Genomic DNA, 23,130 nt, shown 5'->3' on the forward strand with positions numbered 1-23,130 from the left:
TGAGATATGATATTCGTTTGAGATTCTGGGATCAAATTTTATTATATCACAATCAACAAGTTAATGTTTAGCTCAGAATATCATTAATTTTTTAAAGGAAAACGTCGAGTTTAGAACATAATAAATAGTCGGATGATCATTTTGTAATTTTTAATAGTCGATGGACTCAATAAAACAACACTATAGTTAGTGGACCATTTTGTATAATAGTCGAGGGATTTCATAAAACAATACCATATAATCATATGACTATTTGTGTACTTCCCCAAAAACAAACTTTATGAGCTAATTATACTATACAACCTTAAATTATGAAGTTTGTTTATATTGATTCTCAAACTTTTAAACATTCTAATTTCATCCAAAAACTATGACTTTCGTTCCAAAATTAATCCTCGAACTTCTAAACATTTTAAATTCATCTCCAAACTTTTGAACATCATCATTTTTTAACAATCTAGGGTGATTATAAAGTAGTATCTATTCAGGTATTTTCTTAGAGCTTATTGACAAGGAACAAACATGTTATTAACACGATTGCTTAAACTCGATACCTCTAGAGACAACAACACTCCCCTTTACCACTGAAATAACTCGATAAATTCTATTTAACATTATAAATTTATTTATTCACTAATAATACATCAAATGATAATCTATAATGAATTATTATTGGAAAAAATCTATCAAAATTATAAACTGACAAAACAAGACAATTTCTCTTGATTGAAGAAAAGAGAAACAAAAAGCAAGCACAACCCATACTTTTTTTTTTGCTAAAAAATATTTTTTATATTCTATTGATAATATAATAATATTTACAAATTTTAAATTTACATACGTATTAGAAAATTTTAAAATTACGAATGGAATATCGATATATAATTAAATAAATAAATATTTAAATAATTTCTCCCCTGTTGGTACTGGGAGAATCTTTCTTAGAGAAAGAACAATAACGAGATACTACAGTAAAAGATCATTGTTATGTCCTATTTTTACACGTATTAAGGTTAGATACTTGCCTTAAATGCTTTCCTCTAGTAGTTTTAATCCATAAATTAAATGAAATCGACTAAAATTCGAATCAATTCGATTTAATAATAAAAGATTAATAATATAAATTTATTAATATCGATAAAATGATTTGAACTCGAGTCGATTCGAATATAACACAATAATCTGAATAAATAATTGTAAATGACTCTAATTAGAAATGACACGAATTTGAAGCAATAAGTAGGGAAAAAGAATGTTGAAAGAAAAGTGAAAACGAAGGCAGATAATTTAAGAATGGATGTTGGAGTTTGTGTCAGAGAGGAGTCTCCCCTTTGATCAAGAATTTACCTATAAAAAGCAGTTTCAGAGGGAGAAGACATAGCTTCACTAAAACCCGAAACTCCAAACTCTCCCTCCAATTTGTTTTTTTGGTTTCTCAAAGACAAGAGACAAAAGTCTATTGATTTCTTCGAGTCTTGTTGTTCACAATGTTGTACAGAAAAAACTTGTTTGAGTTCATGTATGGCTGTTGTTTTCTTCCTGGGTTTTTTCAGTTTCAGCCACTGTTTCTTATGACAGCAAAGCCATCACCATTAATGGCAGAAGAAGAATTCTTCTCTCTGGTTCTATTCATTATCCCAGAAGCACCCCAGAGGTATTTGCTTAAAAGCCTAACCTATTGTAGCTCGTTAGCTTTCAAGATTCGACCTCTAATTCATCCATTTATGTATGTATGTATGTATGTATGTATGTATGAGCAGATGTGGCCTGATCTTATAGCAAAGGCTAAAGAAGGTGGATTGGATGTTATACAAACTTATGTTTTCTGGAATGGACATGAGCCTTCCCCTGGAAATGTAATACACTTTTATAGAACGTCATTCATAACATTTTTCTCGTTTCTTTTTTTCTGTATGAATTTTTGAAAATTTGGTTTCTTTTTGTTTTGCAGTATTACTTTCAGGATAGATATGATCTGGTTAGATTTGTTAAACTGGTTCAACAAGCTGGACTTTATGTTAATCTCCGGATTGGTCCCTATGTTTGTGCTGAATGGAACTATGGGTACTTAATGTTTTGTTTTTTACCAATCACATCCTTGGTGAATATCTGCAGATTTTGACTGATATGCTCTGTGTTATTTTGTGGTTCAGGGGGTTTCCTGTGTGGTTAAAGTATGTTCGTGGCATTGCTTTTAGGACAGACAATGGACCCTTCAGGGCTGCAATGCAGAAATTTACAACTAAGATAGTCGATATGATGAAAGCAGAGAGGCTGTTTCAGACTCAAGGAGGTCCAATCTTATGTCTCAGATTGAGAACGAATTCGGACCGGTTGAATGGGAAATCGGTGCTCCCGGTAAAGCTACCCAATGGGCCGCACAAATGGCGGTTGGACTCACACCGGAGTCCCGGATTATGTGCAAGCAAGATGATGCTCCTGACCCTGTGGTAAGATTCCATGCCATGTTGCTTTAAAGATTTTGTTGGTATTCCTTTTGAATTAGTGCTATGTGATCCTCCTTTCTTGGTGGGGTTTCCAACAGTGTTTTTGGTTGATTCCTATTCATTTACGACTTACGTAAAATCGAGTTTTCTACTTGTTGTCGTCCCGGGAATTCCGGAAACCTCATCTCTTTGTACTGTCACAGATAAACACCTGCAACGGATTCTACTGCGAGAACTTTACTCCCAACGCAAAATATAAGCCAAAGATGTGGACTGAAAACTGGACTGGTGGTAAGTCACAGGGTTTTCGCTTATGTTGTCTATTGTTTCCGTTTGCAGTTTAAGTTCACTTAAAGAGTTTTGGATTGCTCGAATGCTAGGTTTACGGGTTTCGGTAGTGCAGTTCCTACAAGACCTGTCGAAGACATAGCGTTTTCGGTTGCAAGATTCATACAGAATGGTGGTTCGTTTGTAAACTATTACATGGTATATTATGTTTTGGTATCTTTTCTTTTCCTTTAAGTTCACTAGGTTTTGTTTTTCTAACGTTTTCCGTACCTTTTTGCTTCAGTACCATGGAGGAACCAACTTCGGCCGGACCGCCGGTGGTCCCTTCATTGCTACTATATGATTATGATGCTCCTCTTGATGATACGGTATGTAGTTATGGGCATTAAAGATTCCGGCTACTTAATTCGAGTGCACGCTATCATACCATTCGGCTTCATGAATGGTTGTTTTCGTCTTAAACCAGGGCTTAAAAGGGAACCAAAATGGGGACATCTAAGAGATTTGCATAAAGCAATCAAATCAAGTGAACCAGCTTTAGTTTCTGCAAATCCTAGAGTGACATCTCTCGGACGTAACCAGGAGGTCAGTGTTTTTGCTGTGAACTTAACACCCCGTTGTTTCGGTTCCGGAATTGACATTTCTAATAATCGATGATTGCAGGCTCATGTCTTCAGGTCGAGGTCTGCATGTGCTGCATTCCTTGCGAACTACGACACGAAATACTCTGTAAAAGTAACGTTCGGAAAAGTTCAATACGACTTACCGCGTTGGTCCATCCTCCCTGACTGCAAAACTGCTGCTTTCAACACTGCCAGGGTAAGGAAAAGAACTTTGTAACACGAAATTCAAGCTTTTTTTCTGTTTTTCAGTAGCCCTTTAATGAAAATGTTAACATTTGAATGCAACTGTTGCACAGGTTGGAGCCCCGAGGTCTCAACCGGCAATGGTGCCGGTAAACAGTGCATTCTCATGGCAGTCATACAATGAACAAAGCCCCACTGCTGATGATCGAGATACATTTGTCCATGATGGGCTTTGGGAACAAGTGTATCTCACAGCAGATAAATCAGATTATTTGTGGTACATGACAGAGTGAGTAATCATACCAGAATATGTATTACTGTATTTCCGTACCTTCGATATCATATTCGATTTCCTTACTTCTCTCGTTCGACCAGTGTACAAATCGGCCCTAACGATTTGAAGAACGGACAAGATCCTCTTCTCACCATTTGGTCAGCAGGCCATGCTTTGCATGTTTTCATCAATGGTCAACTAGCAGGTAAAGCTGAAATCTCCGGTCAATCGAGGATAATCAAAAGCTTTCAATGAACCTCATTATCAACTATATTCTCAATTCAGGTACCGCATATGGTGGATTAGACAATCCAAAACTAACATTCAGCAAGAATGTCAAGCTAAGAACCGGGATTAACAAGATTTCTTTATTAAGTGCTGCAGTCGGACTCCCGGTTAGTTCAGTCAGTTTCTGATGTTAGCTTCAATCTTTCTTGACTTCCGATATAATAATGTCGAATTTCGTATGTTTCAGAATGTCGGCACTCATTTCGAGAGATGGAATGTCGGTGTTCTAGGTCCGGTTACACTGAAGGGTCTAAAGGAGGGGACAAGAGACATATCTAAGCAGAAATGGTCTTACAAGGTTTGTTTTATGAATTCGAGTATCTGCACTTACGAGCATATCGATATACTAATAGACAATGTTGGCATGATGTTTTCAGATCGGTCTAAAGGGAAGGCTTAAACCTTCACACTGTTTCTGGAGCTCTTCTGTTGAATGGGTTCAAGGAGCACAATTGGTGAAGAAACAACCTATGACTTGGTACAAGGTTAGGGAGTTTCCATGTTTGATTTTAACAGATACCATGTTTGAAAAAGATCGAATTAGATATCAATATTTAACATCTGTTGTTATCCAGACAACTTTCAATGCACCGGGAGGCAATGAACCATTAGCTTTAGATATGAGTAGCATGGGCAAAGGGCAAGTATGGATAACGGCCAGAGCATCGGACGCCACTGGCCCGATATATAGCTAGCGGCAGTTGCGGTGGTTGTGATTATGCCGGAACTTACACTGACAAGAAATGTAGAACTGGCTGTGGGCAGCCTTCTCAAAGATGGTGAGAAACTATATTCGGTTTACGTTATCATCTGTTTTATTGGATTCAAATATTCATGGTAGAGTTTGTACTTACAGGTACCATGTTCCGCGTTCGTGGGTGAAGCCGAGTGGAAACTTTTTGGTCGTGTTTGAAGAATGGGGTGGTGATCCATCTAGAGTCGCTTTGGTTAAAAGAACAGCTGCTTGAAGAAGCTCTCAGTTGAAGCTACCTGCAACCAAAAACTAAAGAGATAGGTTTGTGGTACTGAAGTTCAAGCTGGTTTTTATTCAGTACATAAATACTTACAGTCACATGCCCTTACCGCAAAGAAGATAAAAACAATAAAGTATGAACAGAGTGAAACAGTACAGTCTTAAAAATTTACATGCCGAAAGAGGTTACCGGGCTGCAGTATAGATGACGCCGACGAATACACAATCCATCTATTGTCTGCAATTTACTTTTTACAACGGTGAAGAACTCTCCCATTGTAAACATTCACATCTTTATAAAAACCTATTCATCACAAAGATAGTTTCTGATTCAAGTCATTGATGATATCCGGCCCTTGATGTCTCCATAGTTCCAATCTATTGCATAGGTCCCTTGACGTCAAAACTCCTCCTTCGCCGAAGTTAACCGGGCTGCAGTATAGATGCGACGCCGAAGAATACACAATCCAATCTATTGTCTGCAATTTACTTTTTACAACGGTGAAGAACTCTCCCATTGTAAACATTCACATCTTTATAAAAACCTATTCATCACAAAGATAGTTTCTGATTCAAGTCATTGATGATATCCGGCCTTGATGTCTCATAGTTCCAATCTATTGCATAGGTCCCTTGACGTCAAAACTCCTCCTTCGCCGAAGTTAAGTTGGCTTAGCCTCTTGATGCACTTCATTAAATACTTCCGGATTTTACTTTCACTGGTAAATGAAATCTGACCCACTCTCTTCATTCTCGAAAAAAGAAGCAGATATACTATCAACAGCATCCGTCAAACCAAAAACAGTACAAGAACCTGCTAAAACATCTTTGTCACCACATTTTCAATCCAGGTAGTTAAGTCATCCCTCAGAGTTCTGTTTACATGTCTTGGTCCGGCGAGCATAGTTTCCCTTGGCCGAAGAATTTTCCCAGTTGCAGCATAGTGCAATAGAAGTGCACATCCATCCTCGGTTATGCTACCGGGGGAACCAATCAATATGCCTAATAGGATCCTCCTTAAAAGAACATTTTGCTGCAAGCGAAGAACATTGAATGCATTTAATCAGCAGATGCAGAACTGTCGATGGTATTATTACTAGCATAAATAGGTATATGGTTTCAAATTGGTCAAGCCAGATCTCAATCATATGACAATCATATTCTTTCTTCAGAAAATCCTCCCTCTTGTTATGAACTTTCGGTTTCTTAAGTTTCTTCTTGAAGGTAGCTCCGTTGCAGTGTGTAGCTAAGTCGAACTGTTTCAGAGCCCAAGACTCAGATATTTTAGTCAAAAAATCAACTAACAAATCCTGATTAGATTTACTAGTGGGGCTCAAAATCCATGCAATATACCTTGCTGCAAATATAGACATAATTCCTTATCGTGTACTTCTCAGACTTAGGTGCTAACGAGAATTTAAATTGAAAATTCTTTTGAGAACTTTTCCAAGAGAAGAGTAAAACAGAAGCAAAATAGAACCAATCTGGAAAGTCTATTGGCAAAGAATTCATCATAAATCTTTCTAGTTAAGAATAGGGTAAGTAGTAACCACTTAGTGTTGGAGTTTACCAGAGAGATTTGTGATCTACGCTCCCAACTGACAATGCTGTTAGCTTGATTGGACAGAGTTGTTCTGCACCAAGAGATTCGTGTACTCTTGTGGCATGAGCTAAATGTATAAAGTCCTCGACAAAGAAAGCTCCAACGAAAATCCTCAATAGTGGTTCTGATTTGGGAAATATGCATCGGAAAATGATAGCTTAGATACCAATTCCAGATAAGCCCCAATAGTGGTCTCGAAATACATCCAAATTGCTTCCACTAACCCAGCCAGAAGCTCTAGCACAAAAGCCAGACCCCTGTTTTAAAACTAATTAATAATGCGAAGATGTTTGTTAATTAAGTTAGACTAGATGAAAAAATACAAATAGGATATAATGTATCTTACATGCCATCTATTAATCAAAGCATCTTGTCAATGGATGCAGCAAAACTTAAAACGAGTGCCTTCAAGTTGGCCATATATGAATAACATGTTTTCAATACAATACTCAACGTATCATGAATCGTGACATGACCATCACAAAGGCGGAAAGAAAGGCACATCGGATACAATGACAAGAACCTGAAATATGTGAGAATGAAATGAGAACTCACGTCCTGAGAAACCAGTCATGCAATAGAGCTCTCGTCTCAATAAACACACAGGAGAAAGCACTAAGCATATAATGATAGCACATCAATCCATTCTCCGGTGAAATTCTTCGCTCAAGCAAAGGAAAGGCTTTCTTGGTATCTTGTAAAATCTTTGAAACATCTTGCTTTAGAGTTAGCGGGTCAAGATACCAGAAGAGCAACCTGCTCGAAGAATAAACATACATCTTAGTAAACTAACTTACCAAACTCAACTAAAATTGAAATTTGAGCACCGATAAGTGATACTTTAAGTGCCTTGGAGTAGTGAACAAAAACTGAACCAACTCTATTATGAAAGTGGTGAATGCTAATCAAAATTCTATTAAAATATGTAAATCAAACCCACTATACTTCTCATTATCCACCTTTTCCTTTTATGTTCAATTAACAACAGTTAACCGGAAACTGAAGTGGTCAACTTCTATATAGCAGTAGCAATTTTTACAACAAACCTCAATGGTAGTTCTTAATTTTCAGGGCAGTTCATCAGGCAATGACAATGCAACTTGGAAACAGCAGCACTTCTTCCTTCAATCGCTCTCACAAGGAGAAACCGGTGTATGTCGGGATGAAAACCAATAGCAAGATGCCAAAACCAATACCCGTACAACAGCTGGTAACAGCAACGAGAAGATAACCCTGCAAATTAAATGAAAAAAAAGCCACATGTAATGAAATCCACCAAAATCATTGAACAAACATGTGAAATATTTCAGTTCCAAATCTAAATAAAAAATAGCCAAAAGCATATTATTCCAAAAAGGTTTAACTTTTCCAACTAAAGATTCCTGAAAATTCAACATAATAACAACAATGAAGCATAAAAAATCGACCTTTTCCAACAGCAGAAACTCTTCATTTTGAAGCCGAAAGACCTTGCAAGTAACCGAAGAAGACAAGGCGCTGAAGATCGTCCTCACCAAATACTCAACCATTGAATTAAATACCTAACCAAAATCGCAAATTTAAAACAATGGGTAAGTAAACGGAGCATTATCTCCTAAAAGAAACCGTAACAGTTAAAACTTTTGCATACGAATTTACCTGGGGCGCCTTGAAACACATGAGGGAGAGAGCGGTAATCAAAACCCTAAGCTCAGAATTAGGGCTTTCACTGAGGTTGAGAGATTGGATTAATTTCGAAATTGAGCCCTCACCAAGAGATTCGTGTACTCTTGTGGCATGAGCTAAATGTATAAAGTCCTCGACAAAGAAAGCTCCAACGAAAATCCTCAATAAGTGGTTCTGATTTGGGAAATATGCATCGGAAAATGATAGCTTAGATACCAATTCCACAGATAAGCCCCAATATGTTGGTCTCGAAATTACATCCAAAATTGCTTCCACTAACCCAGCCAGAAGCTCTAGCACAAAAGCCAGACCCCTGTTTTAAAACTAAATTAATAATGCGAAGATGTTTGTTAATTAAGTTAGACTAGATGAAAAAATACAAATAGTGATATAATGTATCTTACATGCCATCTATTAATCAAAGCATCTTGTCAATGGATGCAGCAAAACTTAAAACGAGTGCCTTCAAGTTGGCCATATATGAATAACATGTTTTCAATACAATACTCAACGTATCATGAATCGTGACATGACCATCACAAAGGCGGAAAGAAAGGCACATCGGATACAATGACAAGAACCTGAAATATGTGAGAATATGAAATGAGAACTCACGTCCTGAGAAACCAGTCATGCAATAGAGCTCTCGTCTCAATAAACACAACAGGAGAAAGCACTAAGCATATAATGATAGCACATCAATCCATTCTCCGGTGAAATTCTTCGCTCAAGCAAAGGAAAGGCTTTTCTTTGGTATCTTGTAAAATCTTTGAAACATCTTGCTTTAGAGTTAGCGGGTCAAGATACCAGAAGAGCAACCTGCTCGAAGAATAAAACATACATCTTAGTAAACTAACTTACCAAACTCAACTAAAATTGAAACATTTGAGCACCGATAAGTGATAACTTTAAGTGCCTTGGAGTAGTGAACAAAAACTGAACCAACTCTATTATGGAAAGTGGTGAATGCTAATCAAAATTCTATTAAAATGTAAATCAACACCACTATATTTCATTATCCACCTTTTCCTTTTATGTTCAATTAACAACAGTTAACCGGAAACTGAAGTGGTCAACTTCTATATAGCATAGTACAATTTTTAACAACAAACCTCAATGGTAGTTCTTAATTTTCAAGGGGCAGTTCATCAGGCAAATGACAATGCAACTTGGAAACAGCAGCACTTCTTCCTTCAATCGCTCTCACAAGGAGAACCGGTGTATGTCGGGATGAAAACCAATAGCAAGATGCCAAAACCAATACCCGTACAACAGCTGGTAACAGCAAACGAGAAGATAACCCTGCAAATTAAATGAAAAAAAAGCCACATGTAATGAAATCCACCAAAATCATTGAACAAACATGTGAAATATTTCAGTTCCAAATCTAAATAAAAATAGCCAAAAGCATATTATTCAAAAAGGTTTAACTTTTCCAACTAAAGATTCCTGAAATTCAACATAATAACAACAATGAAGCATAAAAATCGACCTTTTCCAACAGCAGAAACTCTTCATTTTGAAGCCGAAAGACCTTGCAAGTAACCGAAGAAGACAAGGCGCTGAAGATCGTCCTCACCAAATACTCAACCATTGAATTAAATACCTAACCAAAATCGCAAATTTAAAACAAATGGGTAATGTAAACGGAGCATTATCTCCTAAAAGAAACCGTAACAGTTAAAACTTTTGCATACGAATTTACCTGGGGCGCCTTGAAACACATGAGGGAGAGAGCGGTAATCAAAACCCTAAGCTCAGAATTAGGGCTTTCACTGAGGTTGAGAGATTGGATTAATTTCGAAATTGAGCCCTCACCAAGAGATTCGTGTACTCTTGTGGCATGAGCTAAATGTATAAAGTCCTCGACAAAGAAAGCTCCAACGAAAATCCTCAATAAGTGGTTCTGATTTGGGAAATATGCATCGGAAATGATAGCTTAGATACCAATTCCACAGATAAGCCCCAATATGTTGGTCTCGAAATTACATCCAAAATTGCTTCCACTAACCCAGCCAGAAGCTCTAGCACAAAAGCCAGACCCCTGTTTTAAAACTAAATTAATAATGCGAAGATGTTTGTTAATTAAGTTAGACTAGATGAAAAAATACAAATAGTGATATAATGTATCTTACATGCCATCTATTAATCAAAGCATCTTGTCAATGGATGCAGCAAAACTTAAAACGAGTGCCTTCAAGTTGGCCATATATGAATAACATGTTTTCAATACAATACTCAACGTATCATGAATCGTGACATGACCATCACAAAGGCGGAAAGAAAGGCACATCGGATACAATGACAAGAACCTGAAATATGTGAGAATATGAAATGAGAACTCACGTCCTGAGAAACCAGTCATGCAGAGCTCTCGTCTCAATAAACAACAGGAGAAAGCACTAAGCATATAATGATAGCACATCAATCCATTCTCCGGTGAAATTCTTCGCTCAAGCAAAGGAAAGGCTTTTCTTTGGTATCTTGTAAAATCTTTGAAACATCTTGCTTTAGAGTTAGCGGGTCAAGATACCAGAAGAGCAACCTGCTCGAAGAATAAAACATACATCTTAGTAAACTAACTTACCAAACTCAACTAAAATTGAAACATTTGAGCACCGATAAGTGATAACTTTAAGTGCCTTGGAGTAGTGAACAAAAACTGAACCAACTCTATTATGGAAAGTGGTGAATGCTAATCAAAATTCTATTAAAATATGTAAATCAAACACCACTATACTTCTCATTATCCACCTTTTCCTTTTATGTTCAATTAACAACAGTTAACCGGAAACTGAAGTGGTCAACTTCTATATAGCATAGTAGCAATTTTTAACAACAAACCTCAATGGTAGTTCTTAATTTTCAAGGGGCAGTTCATCAGGCAAATGACAATGCAACTTGGAAACAGCAGCACTTCTTCCTTCAATCGCTCTCACAAGGAGAACCGGTGTATGTCGGGATGAACCAATAGCAAGATGCCAAAACCAATACCCGTACACAGCTGGTAACAGCAAACGAAAGATAACCCTGCAAATTAAATGAAAAAAAAGCCACATGTAATGAAATCCCCAAATCATTGAACAAACATGTGAATATTCAGTTCCAAATCTAAATAAAAAATAGCCAAAAGCATATTATTCAAAAAAGGTTTAACTTTTCCAACTAAAGATCCTGAAAATTCAACATAATCACAATGAAGCATAAAAATCGACCTTTTCCAACAGCAGAAACTTTGAAGCCGAAAGACCTTGCAAGTAACCGAAGAAGACAAGGCGCTGAAGATCGTCCTCACCAAATACTCAACCATTGAATTAAATACCTAACCAAAATCGCAAATTTAAAACAATGGGTAATGTAAACGGAGCATTATCTCCTAAAAGAAACCGTAACAGTTAAACTTTTGCATACGAATTTACCTGGCGCCTTGAAACACATGAGGGAGAGAGCGGTAATCAAAACCCTAAGCTCAGAATTAGGGCTTTCATGAGGTTGAGAGATTGGATTAATTTCGAAATTGAGCCCTTGAGAGTTTCCTCTTCGTTTTCACGTTCGCTGATCGTAATTCGAGGTGAGAAGCGAGTTGAGTGAAGAGCTCGGTGATTGAAGGCGGTGCCCCCTGATTTTCCGGCAATCGACGGCTGATACAGCTACGGAATGTTGATGACGATGAATATAACGGCGGAGGATAATGGATTTCCCGCCAGAATTGAATTGGTTCTGGCTTCACGTAATTTTAAATGGGCCACAGCAGGGAGACCCAATTTGGGCATCAGGTATTTATTAGAGGTAAAGTACAATAAGTCGCTAAACTATATTTAAATGAGCGTTTTTGGTAACTAAACTTTTAAAAGTTACAAATGCTCAATAAATTTGTTATAAACAAACAATGAATTTTATTAAATGTATAAGTTGAATTTATTTATATCCTTTTAAGAGTGACGATAATAGACATATAATTATTTGTATATATATTAAGTATATGAATTATATACTACATATATTAAGAGTGACAAATAATAATAAAGGATCATTGCCACTCTCAGGGCTAGAAAGGTTATTCTCATTTGGTCCCTGAACTTTCAATAAATGAGCAATATGGTATAAGCTTAACACCTGATTTGCAACAACCAACAATTGAATGACATTGTATGAAAGTTGTCTCTGACTCGTTAGAATTCAACAATGGAAGAAGGGAAGGACTGCTAGAATTTGTGCAGCTCAGCTGTCTGGAAAACATGACAAAGCTTATGCCATATTGCACCCAAAAGTGTGATTTTAAATGAAAATGAAAATTTGAGGGCTTAAATGCTTAAAAAATCGAAATGATTATCAGATAAATAATCGAAAAAGTATAGTTTGCTTGCATAGCACTACTCTCCAATATTTTTCTCTCAAATTATCAAGTCTAGACCCAACATAATGATAGTGTGGAGAAGCCTATGGGTTTCTCTTAGACCACTAAAGTATCTCCATGGTGATGCAGAGTACCAGAAGGTGATTCTGGTAATGGTTCGGCCATCGTGTCGAAACCGGCACCACTCGATCCGACTGCGACGTAACTATAAGACCCAAGAACTGTGGTCACTTCCCCATTTGGTCTTCAATCCAGGAATCCATGGAACCATTCTCAGACTTTGTTTCCCTCTGGGGTTTCAATAGAAACTCGAAAACCGTCCTCGATACCACATTTATAATCTCTTCATTGCTGAGTGTTGCGAGCCGGAGCTTCTTCCCTGCAAACCAAGATAGGAGCACACTAAATTGTTGTAAACAGGGACAATGAAGCTGTCCTCCTTATCCATCATGGGATCTTTTTGTGCCTCAACTCGGATTCGGAACGCTGAACACCATTTGCAAGGAAGGGAACTCGAATTCGGAATGATGAAACACCATATAGCATTTGTCTGTTAAGAAGGCAAGGGAGGACTGAAGAGCATACCTGAATCTTCACCATCCTCGAATCATCTACTTGTCGATGATGATGATGATGATGATGATGATTACCCTGGTTTCCATTCAATTTTGTTGACTTTGAGACCTAATTGGATTACACCGGGAGGGAGAACCGATGCAAGATATTCTATTATGCTCAAGTAGCCTATAGAATGGTGATTTCTTGGGACACACGGTACTGACTTTCTGCTTCAAAATCTAGATCCAAAAGATCACCGGCTGAAGTATAAGTCCTTTGTGTTCTCAAGTATCGAGGCCTGGTCGAAGAAAAGCATCAACACTTTTGTCGCCGAAGCCGGCATTTCTCGAACACCACCATCTAGCATCTGCTACGACACTTCTTTGATCACCTTCCCTTAGCAAATCCACCAGATTCTTGAAAATAATCGATGCGGGGTCGACGACAGAAGCGCTCAGCTCGAAACCGCCTTCGGCAATGGTCTTCGCTCATCGGGGAACCACCCATGCACTCCCATGGCTGGTCAGACTCCAATGCATTGATTTCTTCAGCAATTTGGAAACTTTAATCTTTCTTTTTTTACATAATTTAATATATATAGATCTAAACTAGAAATAATTGCTGGAGACTTAAACTACTAATATGATAGTTGCAAGAACCTGAAAGAATCATTCGGTATTAAACCACTAACATTCATATGTAGAGATGGGCATGGGTTCGGGTTTTGGTCTACCCGACCCGACTCGACCTGACCAAAACAAAATTTCACCCGACCCGACATATAACTTAGAAAACCGACCCGACCCAAAATAATAATAAAAATATTATTTTATTCAATAAAAACAGTGACTTAATGAAAAAAAGTATATAAAGGGATATTATTATAATTATTTCTAAATATATAATATAAATTATAAATTTTTTCGGGTCGGGTCAGATATTTTTCACCCTAAACCCGACCCAACATCACACTTAAAAAAACCCGACCCGAACTCAATTTTTTATAAAAAAACCCTGACCCGACCGGGTCGGAACCCGTCGGATTCGGGTCCCGTGCCCAACCCTATTCATAAGACAAATATTCTATACAATAGGATTTGAGTGGAATCTATTAATTTTAATTTAAAATATTCGATCCGGATTAATCAAATTCATAGGCGAAGAGAATTTAGAAGGCGAATCAGAAAGATACTGAAAATCCTTATTATGAAACACACAGCCCCAACTATACAACTTGTGGTGTGGATCATGAAACTCTTCCTTTATACAAAAATGAATAATCCACCCTATGCTCATCGTGAAGCCGAGCAACGGAAGCTCCTCCGGTTTCGGATTCAGAATCTCGCTGCACATTTTCGTATTCATCGAGAGTTTCCATGTTCATTTCCAGTTTCCAAAACCAGCACGGCTTTTTCAACGGCACGCCATCGGTTGCTATTCATTTACATGCATGGAAGAATGGGGGTTTTAATGCGAACCTGTCCAGAACCTCATCATAACGCCATGTTCACTGATGCTGCCCGAGATAATCTTTGCATATTTTGCCAAAAACGACTGCCCCTCCCCGTTCTCAATGGACCCGAACTGCCGTGTCTCCTGAATGAATCGGATGACTGCCTTCCGAATCTTGTTGATGAACTGAACAAATCCGAACCGATAGTCCTCTCTCCGTATCAAGACCCAATACATCATAGTTGTGAATGGAACAATGGCTTTGCAATGTTTCACTCAACCGTCCCGAGCCGGTACCGACTTTTCCATCCATGTCAATGGAGAAATCGTCTCGACTGGAACCTCTTGAGCCTCCCACTTCTTTTGCCTCATCAAATTCATTACATACTAATTTTAAAGCCTGCACAACCTCACCCATAAAAGGTCGGTGTGATACCTCGGGTTGAACACATGAGCAATCGCTGCTACCTTCGCCACACTCTCGAAAGCTACATCAGAGCCTAGAGATGGATCGATAATTGTTTCTAAGCCTTCTTTGGTTGCAAGAAGCGGACGAGCCCATGCAACTAAATTCTCCTGACCAGGAGGCTGTGTCATATCTACGGGTTTCCGTCCAGTCAGAAGCTCGAGGAGGACTACACCATAGCTGTAAACATCACTTTTCACAAGAAGATGGCCGGTCATTGCATACTCAGGAGCCACGTATCTGGACCAAGTGATTCATCATGAATAAACGTCAAATTACAAATAGAAATTAACATCTGTAACTGCAATCGTATCGATTATGGACATGCTCGACGTACATGCCTCACAAATACAACAGGCCGGGTCGGCCCACACAATAACAAGGATCGGAAAAAACTAAATCCAATAGAGTACAGAGATTTTCATACCCGAACGTTCCCATGACACGTGTCGATATGTGCCTGCCTTCCTCATCCATGGCAGTTCGAGCCAAACCAAAATCGGATACTTTTGGTGTGAAATCATGCTCCAACAAAATGTTGCTCGACTTGAAATCCCGGTGTATGACACGAGGGCTTGAATCTTCATGGAGATAAGCTAGTCCGCGAGCAGCACCAAGAGCTATCTTCATCCGGGCATCCCAGTTGAGTGGTGAGGATTCCTTGTCAACTCCTGACAACAAATAAAACAGAGAAAAATATAAACATTTTCTGTAGAATGTAACACTAGGAATGTTTAATATTATAACCCGGGAATCAATCAATGGAAAGCACGCAGTTTAAGTACCATGCAAGTGAGATTCGACACTGCCGTTTGGAATGAGTTCGTAACCAAGCAGCGGTTGCGCTCCTCGGTGCAAATTCCAATCAACTTCACCAAGTTTCTGTGGTGAAGACGGCTAAGCATCTCTACCTCAGCCAAGAATTCCCTGCCACCTTGTTGATCATCTCTCTTCAGAACTTTGACTGCCACTTAGTCCCGTCGTCAAGAACACCGCTGTAAACACGACCAAATCCACCTTCCCCGAGTATTCTTGAATCATCAAAATTGTCAGCAGCTCTTTCAATTTCACTTGCAGTAAAGGTCTTAGCGGATCCCGTATAGGGTGCAATGCTAGAACCAAATGAAAGTGATACGGAACTTAGACCGCTTCCAACCATCGACCCAGCCGAACCTGAAAATTCAACAACATTTTATCGATTTAATAGTGATATGGAACTATTAAGCCCAAAATGTTTAGGTAAATATACCTGAAGGTTTGGCATGAGATGTTAGTGGATGCCGTGGAGTTGCTGCTCGTGACTAGCTTGATCCCTATGTTTGAAAAGTAAAACCCATGCAAGGGCAGAACATAACACCACAACCACCAAAACGGACAGAACAATTATAGCAATCACACCCCCGCTAAGCGCATTTTTTTGCCGCTTCCCGTGCACATCAACACCGAGGGGCTTTATAGCCCTTGCATTGTTGTTGTTACCCGGATATGGTCCGCTATCAATCATACCAGCATCAGGTGGCAAAGGTGGAGAAGGAGGCAAGCCTAGAAATCCACTGTTACTACGTATTTCAAGGTAAATATATGCCAAGAGTGAAAAACAAAAGGTAAATCCGGAACCGAGCAAGAGCATACCAAGATAGCGCACATATAGTACTTCATAATCCCCGAATAATGAAGTTTTTATAGCAACTTTTTTATGCCAAAATCTGTTATAAGTTATAAAGGCTGTTGTGTTATCAAATATTTCACCAAGCGGTACCAAGTCAATAAGGACGATCGTCTTCTCTGGTTGCTCACTAGCAGCATTAGCACCCATGATGCGAACTTGACTTGATTTCATAAAAACACCAGCAGCAATTTCTCCAGCCAACTCGGAAACCAAAGGGAAGAAAGTATATAGTGCAACACTTAGGCGTAATCCAACTTGCATCGGCAAGACACAGCCACAAGGTGATCCAGGAGGTGTATTTGTATAAGGATCCGTGCAAGTAGTTGTTGAACAATCTACATTTACAATTGAACATTAGTACAATACAAAATCTCCTTGGAAATGAAAGTAGAACATACACCGGAAACTCGAAATCTGGAACAAAGAACCTAGTCATTAACCTTCATTGGGAGGCGGAGGTGGAAATGCCATAACTCGTGGCAGTGGTGGTGCCACCTTGGGACTCCTCGGCGGAGAGACTGATGGCGAAACTTCTGGGGAAATATGAGGCTCTATGCAAAAGAAACAAATCATGAATAAGCAGAAAATAGAGATTGAGGGGATATCACAAACATATATTTAACAATGAAACGTTTTAGTCTTACTTTCGGTCTGCCTAGATGCAGCCACTCCAGATGGAGAAGGAACAGGAGAAACAGTGCCTCGTGGTGGAGGAACAAAGGAATGGGATGGGGACACTGGAGGAGCATAGTGTCTTCGCTTTCTTCCGGACGGAGAGAGGACTGGACCTGCATAAATATTGCGATGGAACACTAACAGAATGAGATAAGCCCATATAATGTTACTATGGCAGTGGCATAAGATATTAGACCTTGCTGTTTCGAAGGAGGGGGTGAAATCGGGTCTGACGGTGGTGGAGCAGGACTGGTTCGTTCATTTCTTTTATGTTGATGCTTATGAAACGAGGTTGAGGGTGAAAATGCTGAAGAATTATGCCCTTCGTTCGAAGGAGAAAGGGAAGGTACAAGAGGACTACGATGTTTCCTCCTAGCTGTTGGTGCAGGAGGAGATATGACTGGGGAAGAACCTGGAAAAGTATCATCAGAACGACTGTTGGTGGTAATAACCAAATTATAAATTAGCGTGATGTTTGCAGATTCACGACACACCATTTTTCAGGGTATGGTTCAGAGGTGGCACTGGCTTGTGTATCTCATTTGAAGGTGACATAACGGGTGTTCCATCATTGCTCGAGCGTGGATTTGAAACAGGAGAAATATCACGGTCTGCATTGCAATATGATTAAAAAGTGAGGAAATTAATAGACATGGAAAATTAATCACATGTTCGACTTCCAAAAATTGGTATAATCTTCTAAATTGAACCTGGTAATGGAGATGGATTTCCTACTGGCACGTTTCGGTGGACAGTTGGTGAGCTACGAGGTGACTCTCCAGGTGGCGATTTAACTGGAACCACATTATATAACAGGATAAGAAACTCTTAACAGTCTCTTTGATTGAAATTTCATACAAAATACAAAGTAACTAGACTTACCGGGTGAAATGGGAGGTGGCACGATTGGGCGGACAGGTGGTGGGGTCATTTCTACTTTCCTAGGGGGAGATGCAACTGATATTGTGTTTCAGGTAGAGACGGCATTGTAAAGTGAAAGTAGAATGAGAAAAAAGTATAATCGTTTCAACACAGTATTTACTGAAGATCTACAAAATGAGACGTTAAGCCATTAATTATGTACCAGGAATGGGAGGCTCTGGAATTGGAGCGCGTGGTGGTAAAGCTGTTGGCCCTTGGGAGTGAATTGGTGTATGGTTTCGTGGTGAATTTCTTGAAGGTGTAGCAACTGGAGCTATAAAATAGAGTTGAAGCAGCAACATTAGAACCTATCATAGTGTTAAATCTATGGACACATGACACATCAAATTAATATTTATCCACCTGGAGCGATCGGCTCTATAACAGGTGCGCTGCTACTCGATGAATTTTCTTGATTAACACTTGGGGTTGGGGCCAAAGCTCTTGGACTACTGGGTTGCAAGGGTGGGGAACTTTGTGGTGAATTCCTCAAGCGTGGCGCAACCGGAGCTACAAGATAGCGAGTAAAAGAAGCAGTGTTAGAATCAAAGTCGGTTTTAAATCTATCAGGAAATGACTCATCAATTATCAAACTTCTGAATATATACCTGGAGCACTTGGCTCCAGAACAGGGGCCTTATTGTTAGATGAATTTCCTTCATTGACAGTTGGGGGGAAAGCGCTTGACCTACTGGAATTAATGACTGGGGAATTTTGTGGAGAATTCCTCAATTGTGGCGCAACCGGAGCTACAAGATAGAGAGTAAAAGAAGCAGTGTTAGAATCAAAGTTGGTTTTAAATCTATCAGGAATGACTCGTCAATGATCAAACCGCTGATATATACCTGGAGCACTTGGCTCCAGAACAGGGGCCTTATTGTTAGATGAATTTCCTTCGTTGTCAGTTGGGGGAAAGCGCTTGACCTACTGGAGTTAATGACTGGGGAATTTTGTGGAGAATTCCGCAACGGTGGTGCAGCTGAAGCTACAGATTAGAAGGGGGTGGGTGGGATAAGTAAGTTGTATTAGAACCAAACTCAAGCTGCAGTCTACTTATTTAAGGAATGCCTTTTGCATAATATCCAGCTTACTTTGATGGACAACCGGTGAAGTTTCTGGAGAATTTCGTGACGGAACGATTGCTGGTACTGGAAGTTAGAACAAGTGCAATTACAAGTTTATAACCATATTGAACTTCAAATTTACCAAACTATTTGATGCATTCCTTTAATTAGCAAGCATACATGGGAGGATATCCGGTGAATTTCGAGGAAAAGTCCTTGGAAGAAAAGCAACTGGAGCTGCGTATCAAACCAAAAAGAGCAGCACTAGAGCAAATGCCAATTTACATTAACTTGAAGGGAACTGGAATTGCTTTTAGTCATGTACCTGGAGCATCTGGCACTGAGACAGGAGGCTTACTAACTGGTTCCTTTTCCTGAGGAGCAGTCAGCGGCTTTAATGGTGCATGTACCTGAACGAGCGGAGGTGGTGGAGATGGTGGCAACACCAATGGAGTACTTGGTGCAAAGGATGGCAAATGTTCTTCAATAGGGAATGGTGGCGGAGCTGTATTTCGGGTTCGCTCGGATGGAGGAGATGGTGCTAACACCACTGGAAAACTTGGAGCCAAGGATGGTAAATTTTCTTCAATAGGGAATGGTGGCGGAGATGTATTTTGGGTTCGCGCGGACGGAGGAGATGGTGGCAACACCACTGGAATACTAGGAGCCAACGATGGTAAATGTTCTTCAATAGGGAATGGCGGCGGAGCTGTATTTTGGGTTCGCACGGATGGAGGAGATGGTGGCAACACCACTGGAATACTTGGAGCCAACGATGGTAAATGTTCTTCAATAGGGAATGGTGGCGGAGCTGTATTTTGCGGCGTCGGTTCCATTGAATTAATTGGCGATGAGGAATGTGCATCCCCTTCGGTCGTTTCAGGCACTGGGACTGGCATTAGTGGTGGCAAAGCAGGAGGAGAATGTAAATCCGATTCTGGATTGTCAAGAAAGAAACTTCAATAAAAAGTCTCGAGAACAAGAACATTTGGTACCGCGAAATGGAAGTTACCATTCGGCTGAGGTGGCATGCTTGGCGCAAAGCTTCTTTGTTTAACAGCACCAGGGATTCCTTCTGTAGGCGGAAAACTCGAGAACTCCGCCGGAGATGGGGATGCATTGTGCCCTAAAACAAGCGAAAAAGACGAATATATTCGGCTTATATTCAACCAAGTGAACACCAAAATGAATTTCAACATGCAACAATTGGTTTTTACTTGTTACAGAAATCATGAGTGAGGATTGTAATCATGAGATCAAATTGCATTTCATCCTCAATCTATAAAATCGATAATGTTGAAAGAACACTTGATTCCACATAACATGGCACAATGATCTTTGTTGCTAATTATGCTACAAAAAAAGCATTTCTTAGATAAAGCTTCAAGTTCAGTGGATTATGCAGATCCATGAAGATTTTGAATCCAAATTCAGTGGATCTAAAACTCTGGAACTGAGATTTTGCAGACAAAATTCAGCAAAGAAGCAGACAAGGTAACAGTCATGGTAAACAACAATATTTCCAAAAACATTAAATGTGATTAAAAGATTGTAACTCAAATTAAAACGCAAAACTCGTTAAACCAAGTACAATTCAATAGCTTTGAGAAAGAACTCAAAAAAAAAAGATGGGTTTTTTACCTGAAGATCCATGAACAACCAAAGCAAAGCCAATGATGCAGAGTTTGGCAAGCTGAAGAATCAGTGGCATCAACATCCCCATCCCATACAGCACCAAATCCCACAAATTCTCTAAATCAACCTCTTTCAGTGATGATGATAAAGAAAAATTTTAAAAAAACAAATAAAAAATATGGAGCTGTATTATATTAAGAGATGGAGAGGTAACTTGAAGCAAGAACAAAGGGAAGATAGATTAAGAAATAACCCCCCACACAAACAGTGCAAAACAAGCAAAGATTTTTTTTAAAAGCTGTATTTGAGAAAACCCAGATTTGGGTTTGGTGAAAAAAGAAGCAAAATAGCAAAGCAATCTCCTTTTTTTATCTCTCAAATTCACAAAGTTCCTGTCTTTATGCTACCACAAGTTGTTGGAACACAAAATAAAACTGACACACACACACAGATAAAATTAAAAACAGGCAATTGAATGAAAACAAGAAACAAAGACACCTCACAGGGCCACAGCGCCAAGTAACTGACAACCTTTTCTTTAAGATATATATATATATGAAGAAAATATTTGGAAAGTTTGGTGGATGTTAAGCATGTGAGAGAGAGTAAAACAAGGAAAAGAGAAACTTGGTTTTAATATTAGTAAATGCTAGCTTAGTGATTGGAGTTGGATTTTGAAGGGTGTACTTTTAATATGGGTCTGAACCAACTTTAATTACCTTCTTGGGATTGAAACTGTGCTTAAGTTATTGTTTAATGAAACTCATTTTCTTGCTGATTTCCCCACTGATGTTTGTTATCCAGTGAGAGAAAATGACTCCCATTGAAAGTGAGAGACTTTTGTGACGCATCAACCAAATCTTCTTCTTTCTTCAATTTTTTTTGATGATCTTTGGGGTAAAGCTAAGGTCCCACCATGAAAAAAAAACTTCAAAAGCATTCAGATTTGGGGGGTTTCATAGCCATTTTCCATCATTAGAGGGATGAAAACTCCATAAATGTATACAAAAAACAACTAAAAACCTGGGTTTTGAATGCTTATGTTTTTTTCTGGGTTTTTTAAAGCTTTCAAACAAATTTAAAGGCTACCATTCTGTTAGATGAGACGATGGACCCACTGAAATAAATAGAAAATGAAGACGAAGAACAATGACAAGTTGTCAATTACATTCCATTTTCAATAAACAAGTTGATAACTTCGAATTATTTTAAAGAATGTCAATCGAATTTCATTCAGCGCGATATAAAATATTTGTAATACAATTCATTTAATGAAAAATAAAATAAAATTTGAATAAAATAATTATTTTCAGAATCTTCGCATTCAAACACCGATCCTGACGAAGTTTGCTCTATGCATAAGATTTTTGTTTTTGATCCGTTAATTTTATTAAAAATAAAAAATATTTAAAATTACAATAAAAATTAGAAGAATAACAGTAAATTAAAATATAAGCAGGACATCCTCTTATAAATATTAACTCAGAAATTAGTTAACTAGATCACACAATAATAAGGAAGGAAAAAGTTAAAAAATTTAACCAAAATGTACGAACAAATCCAATTGCATCGTCAAACGAATCACAAAAGGGATGAAGCTACTGAAAGATACGAACAAATCGTAAATCAGAGTCGAGCGATGTAAGAAAACTATCCGCAAATACAAAACGCATATCAAAATCAATTTGGGGGTCTAAAGCATGGAAGATCAGCAAGATAACAAACAAAGAGAAAAAACATAACTGACGGTCGACAACCAGCATCAAAGTCAGTGACGTCGTCGGCTAAATAAAATCAAAAAAGAAAAAATAGATTTGATCTATAGAAAATAACACAAATTGTATATAGTCACCCACTAATTCACATGGTTCTGATTTGGTCACTAGACGTTTAAAAAACAAAACTACTAACGCGATAACATTTTTTTCAACGACGATGTAGTATTATCTTGTGATGACACATTAGCATCACGTTAATTTTTTAACAACG

The 23,130-nt window shown here is 38.5% G+C and overlaps 3 pseudogenes; 1 reads left to right on the top strand and 2 right to left on the bottom strand.

Annotated features, from left to right (window-relative positions):
- Positions 1-1,293: 1,293 nt before the first annotated feature.
- Positions 1,294-5,111, top strand: LOC120211953 (annotated as a pseudogene).
- A 681-nt stretch (positions 5,112-5,792) lies between these two features.
- LOC120211955 lies at positions 5,793-10,709 on the bottom strand (annotated as a pseudogene).
- Positions 10,710-14,611: 3,902 nt separating this feature from the next.
- LOC120211847 lies at positions 14,612-21,728 on the bottom strand (annotated as a pseudogene).
- Positions 21,729-23,130: the final 1,402 nt, after the last annotated feature.

The sequence above is a fragment of the Hibiscus syriacus genome, unplaced genomic scaffold, assembly GCF_006381635.1.
Source record: "Hibiscus syriacus cultivar Baekdansim isolate YM2019G1 unplaced genomic scaffold, ASM638163v2 tig00109987_pilon, whole genome shotgun sequence".
In the NCBI taxonomy this organism is placed as follows: Eukaryota; Viridiplantae; Streptophyta; class Magnoliopsida; order Malvales; family Malvaceae; genus Hibiscus; species Hibiscus syriacus.